This window comes from Megalobrama amblycephala, linkage group LG4 (genome assembly GCF_018812025.1).
Source record: "Megalobrama amblycephala isolate DHTTF-2021 linkage group LG4, ASM1881202v1, whole genome shotgun sequence".
NCBI lineage: Eukaryota > Metazoa > Chordata > Actinopteri > Cypriniformes > Xenocyprididae > Megalobrama > Megalobrama amblycephala.
The window spans coordinates 7693935-7699934 of record NC_063047.1 but is presented as its reverse complement, the minus strand read 5'-3'; the positions used below and the strand labels follow the sequence as shown (position 1 = coordinate 7699934).

Here is a 6000-nt window from a genome sequence, read left to right as displayed (position 1 = left end):
CAACACAGTCTCGCACAGATTTTCTCTTCCAAAGGCATTTTAAAAAGCACACATATGTGTTACTGCTAAATGCATTAAACCCATGTTTAAGCACTCTGTCCTATCCATGAAATGGCCTCATCTGGATAAAATTACCTTCCGAATTCTTCAAACTTGGTCAAAGGCATCCAGTCACAAATAAGAGGCAAGTGAAAGGCATCATAAACTGCAAACAACCTGAAAATTGCAGGAAATGCCTCTAATGGATGCTGGAAGGGTTTTTTTTTTTTTTTTTGGATATTTAGAGTACATGGTTCCCAGTTTGAATGCTTTGAACAGCATTTACCTTACACCGTCAACAAGTAACCAGCAACATACTATTTATAGTAAAACCATGCAAATATGATGGGAAGGCATATGAGATTGAAAGTGCATTCAGCAGATCATTGCAATGTGACTTTTGATGTGTATTTCATTGTTACCCCTCATATTCACGGCACACTTTAGGAGCTCAATGAAAGCATCATTTTTTGCATGTCAAAACAATACCAGAAAGTAAAACAAAATGTGCAGAAAAGTGAAAAGCAAAGGGAAAACGGCATCACAAGCTCACACTTGATTGAAACGCAGAATAAAAGGAGTGTCGCAAATTAATTAGTAGTTATGGCCATGAAAAATGTGGTGCAAAATCATTGCTGCTAATAAAATCTGTTGTAGAGATAAAATAAGATCAAAGATCTTTTGCAATACTTCATTGTTTTGTAAATATATGTGGCATGGATTTGACTCTATAACATAGTGGCTGAATGTTACCAGAAATTCAGTGATCAGAAATACAAATCTTTAGTATAAGCTACATTGAAATGGATGATATGTTTATATTTTTAAATGAATGACGTGTCTTGCAAAATAACTCCAATTGGGATCTTGCCCATAGGGCAACGAAATAGTCAGTAACGGCCCTGGCTGTTGGCTACATTAATGTGTAACACGGCATGTCAGTATGAAGTCACACCGCCAGCAACTTTGTTGCCACATGTCACCAGCCATTGTACTGGTTGGTTTAGTGAACATTCCTAGTTCTCTTATGCCTAGTAACTGTTATAGTATGAGATCTTAGGTGTTGATAATGAGGTTTATGTTATTCTGTTTGAAATCAAATCAGTTTTATATTGCTAAATAGCCAGCTCTTATTGAACATGAGCTCAGGTCACCTTAAGAAAGATGCAACATGATGGAAAATGCATTTATGTATATGATTTACTATGACCTTGGCTGATCACAGATATTCTTCCATTGTGTCATTGATATGTGTATTGATGTCCAAACACAACAGATTTGTTTCCATTAAGTCGTAGACCATATTGATCCCCCAGTACACACACTTACAGACAAAATATCATCAAATTCCAATTATCCAGGTAGGCTACTGTATAAAATTGTAAACATACACACACATACATATACTTACACACATATTCATTTCTTGGAGGCTTTCTTTGATATTTTACTGACTGTTTTTATACGTGGCTAATTATCCCCTAATCCGACCTCATACCTTTCTTAAGTTTTACATTTTTATTAATACATTATGTTTATTTATTCATATTTTTTGGTCTGGGGACCATTGGCTGGCACCCACAATGGAAGTGATTGTGATTTGGGGTTTTACTAGATGCTTGTCCCTGAAAAGCAAGGGCCCTTATACTAACAGCACAAACACACCGAAACGCTTGAGGAAAATCTCTCTCAATAACAGTAATATGTTTTTAAAATAACTAGAGGTACTTTTCCAATAACATGTGTTTTATTGTAGATGTTTATCTAACTAGGCCGCAAAACATATTCCTAAACGAGTATTGCCAGTGTTTATCCAGTGCAGCAGTGGTGTTATTAGGAAATCAGTCACACTGTGGATGTTTCCTCGGTGCGCGCTCTGGTCGGACTGAGATTGTGCTCGCAGAGTCGGCCGCTCGCGCCGGTAGACACACGCCACCCGCTCCCAGCTCCTGCTGCCACACCCCCTTTCTCACGAGCGCTGAATGGTACGTCCCGGTGATGCCGAACGTGTCAGACAGTAAGAAATCCGTGAAGACTTGAATTTGAATCCTAACCGTTCAGAATACGACGCTCCCTCCGCGTGCGAGTGTGCTTGTATATGAGCTGCCGCATCCCCTTTCACTCAGCATCCGCTCTCGCGCGTTTCCCGGTAACCGAGCACCGTGCTTCTGCCGTCTCACCGGAGTCACCGCGTCTCCGACAGAGGCGCTCTGCTTTCTGAAGGATAAACGCCAGGATTCGGTGCCGGACCCTTTTCCCACATATCTACAAGCGATTAAATGATCTATCCGGGGATTTTACACTGAATCATGCTTAGCGTTGACGAAGGTAAGCAGCAGAACCCCGGTAAACATAACCGGTTCTCCATAACTGCGTGTGTTTGTGGGTGTTTGCTCGTATACGCTGAATACAGACGTGAATTCAGTTTCTCAAACGAATGACTGCGGTCCATCACAGTCCGTCTTGTAATAAACGTCTTCTCTTTTCCTTAAGCGATAAGAAATAGCATAGAGAAACCGTTACTGAGAAGAAGCCCAGTCATTTTTTTCTGCGCAGCACATCTGTGTAACTGATCCGAGGCTCTCCCAGCTCAGACATACACAAACATGCAGCCGTTAAAAAGGCTTCGGTTCCCATCCATACACCGCGAGACTTTTCAGAGGCGAGCTTTCCCGCCGTCACCGCGCGCAGATCACTCTTGACAGTATCGACTGGGCACGAGACACCAATTACCCGCTGTTTGTGAACTCAACTGACCGAATGCGACCTTTACGGTCTTTTACTCTTTAATTGTGATATATATTTCCACGAGTTATTTTCGAGAATACAGCAGACGGATCTATATCAGTGTGAGGAGATTTCACGGAGAAATATGAGCACGGTCTCGCGCACGACCGGGTCACCTGCACGTCTCGGCGATTGTACTGGTAAATATATAAATTTCACGGGATTTTCTCCTTTTTAGCAACGAATACTGTCTGACCACCCCACCAGCTGCTCGAAAACAGTGTTATTCATGTGTTGTTTCTGTAGTGTGTGTGAGTGGTCTGCGACACATCTGTGCATTTTGCACTCAGTTTCCCTTAGAGAGAAACCGCTGCTATCATGAATAGTGTTGGTCGGGAGTTTAAGTGGCCATGCTTTTGATTTAATTTTTATGGTTATACCAGAGGAGAAGGAGGGACACAAGATTGTGTGTGTCATATAATTCAACACTACTTAGAATTTTGCTAGACGTTATTAGCAAAAATGCGGGGCACTACCCTTCTTTGCATAAATTCAGGTGTGTGTGTGTGTGTGTGTGTGTGTGTGTATGTATGTATATATATATATATATATATATATATATATATATATATATATAATTTATCATGTATAATATATATAATTAAATATTTCTGCAAAGAAAAATGTAATTTTTACCTCTTCATGAGCCTCTTAATATTTTACTCAGAAATTTGGCCCAAGCATTAATTTTCAATTGAGGTACAGAAACCACACACACACACAAATATTTTTATTTTGTTATTTAAATAATGGAGTAGTTTATTTAAAAATAATTTTCTTTTCTTAAAAGAGGAATTGTGTGTGTTGAAACTCATGATATTAAAAAGAACATATTGAAGCAGACTGCAGCATATAGAAATGATATTTAACCAGATGATCTCCAAAAAAAAAAAAAAAAACATGTTTAATTAGTTACTTAATGTGTTTGACTCTGGGTTTTCTTGCTGAGGGAAACTATGGGTATACTTATGACAATGATTTTCATGAATTTTGTTTGGATGCAGATAGTTGGAAGTAAACAAGATATGTTTGCTACTATTGCCCATCATTGAACATCACATAAAATCAGGCGAAGTGTAAATGGTGTTTTAATATGCCGGTCAGACGGCCCATTCATTTCTGAATTGAGGGTTCTTTAAGCTACAGTATACATCAATTTTAATGCTGATGGTCAAAACTTTGGCTTGTGATACTAAAAGTCTTTGTCTAGTGAGAGCAACAGGGCACACTATGGTCCAGCATTTACAAAGAGAGTACCAGCATTTCTGGTACAGAATTGCCGGTATCCGCACTGGCGAGTTACAGCCCACTTTGAACACAGACGGATACTAAATCTGTATAGTTCTTGTGTGTTATGGTACTACAATGTGTCATTTTTAGCATGGTGGTGTTTTTTTATTTTTTATTTTTATTTTTTATTATTACAACACAAATCCAAGGTTACAGAAAACAGTCTTGCTCTATCACTAATTTGCCCTTGAGTAAGACACCCCAGGCTGCTCCAGGCACATTATCTCAGCGAGTGGTTAACAGTAAGTTGTGAAAAGCAAGTGCTAAATGGCAACTATGAACATGCGGTATTTTTGTGCTAGAAAATGGTGTGTGTGTGTGTGTGTGTGTGTGTGTGTGTGTTTGATATGTCAGTCTGCCTTAGGTGAATTAGCCTGACGTTTTTGAGTCTTCTTCTTGTTTTTATGCTGAAATATCTCTGAAATGCAAAACCTGACACTGCTTACTTTTTTAGAAAATGCCACTAAATTAAATGTAAAATGCCTTATTTCTGTGCTTTTCTCTCATGACCTTTTAATAATATGTAAGGCTGTCCATATTTTAGGAATTTCTATTACCAGGGATAACAGATATTAAAGGTTGTCAGTCTGGCATGTAGTCCTCTGAATCGAAGGCCTTGTATTCTGGACTGGTAGCTAATTTCTTCATTTTGTGTGGATCGTTGGGATAGGGAACATCAATCCAATACATTAGATTATCGACATTCAATTATTAGACCTTAATGTAGTGCCATAGCTGACATTAGAGATGTCTGTTACTCATTCTTCTCATGTATGTCTAAAAATATATGCTACAGTACACCTTCCCCCCCCCCCCCTTCTCTGTCCCTGTCTTTGTCTCTCTTTCCTTATGATGTCGAGATTTAGCAGGGACGGTAGCTACCCACGCTGGCATTAACCCCCTGCTATGCCTCACCCTCTCTTAACAATAGAGGTAAAGACCCGGAGGGGTTCCTGCCTGCTCTCTCCCACTCTCAGCAAATGCTACTGTACTGCGTTCAGCTTTCATTAACGCCACACTCACTGGGAGAGAGCGAATACTGAGAGTTCTTAGCTTTCTGACAGGCTCCACTGGCTTGAGAGGCTAATACATCATAGGTTTGCAGCTAGTGCAGCCCAGGGGTACTATTGTTCGACGTTTAACATTTATTAACAAACATTTTTAGAAAAAAAATAAATACTTGTTGCAATAGTAAACAATTAATTTCCAGTTGAAAATAACCGTCATCTAAACAATGCTGGATACATATTGTAACAAATGCTTGCGGTGAGGTGTGGATAGTAGTGGTTGACCATTATATCGACCGATGTGCAGATGCATATGAGTGCCCATTCTTTGTCTTCATTAGTTACCGTCTATGTTCAACAGTTCCATCTAATAATAGAACATTGTGTGATATGTTTTAATGCCATTAATTAGAAAATTCATAATTTAAACAAGTTTTGAAAACATTTTAAACCACACAAACTTTGGTGAAGTTTGTAATCTGTGCAGTTTACTTGCAATAAAATATGTCAAATAAATATACATTTCTTTGCAGCAGTTGTTGTGCTTGTGTTATTTGCTTTCTTTAAATTGTATATTGGCTTTATATCGTATTGGCCACCATGCTCTCTAAGATATAAATCTATGTTGATCATATGGCAGGGTGAAATATATTGATTTTTCGTTTTTAATCGATTCTCATTTTTCGACTGATATCGATTCTTAAATCCCAAGAATCGATTAGTCTATCCTGTTTTCAGTTGATGAGTTCAGTTTCAAATGAACGGAACATTGTAGTGTGCCTCCCCATCCAATAAATTGCAATAAGCTTTGTGCATTACTTTTGATATCAAACAAAGTCTCAGATTTCAAATTCTGCCCATTTTATTACGAAATTCA

At 38.6% G+C, this 6000-nt stretch overlaps 1 protein-coding gene across 5 annotated transcripts in view; it reads left to right on the top strand.

Moving 5' to 3' along the window:
* Nucleotides 1-259: 259 nt before the first annotated feature.
* The window catches only part of tenm1 (teneurin transmembrane protein 1), a 188229-nt gene continuing 182488 nt past the window's right edge, over nt 260-6000 (top strand). For 3 of the 5 annotated variants that reach the window (XM_048187164.1, XM_048187163.1, XM_048187162.1), the window contains exon 1: nt 262-2367. The gene's annotated coding sequence lies outside the window, so the exon portion shown is untranslated. Of the gene's footprint in view, nt 2368-6000 lie in introns of all 5 variants that reach the window. The other 2 variants (XM_048187159.1, XM_048187160.1) reach the window with 2 other exon arrangements.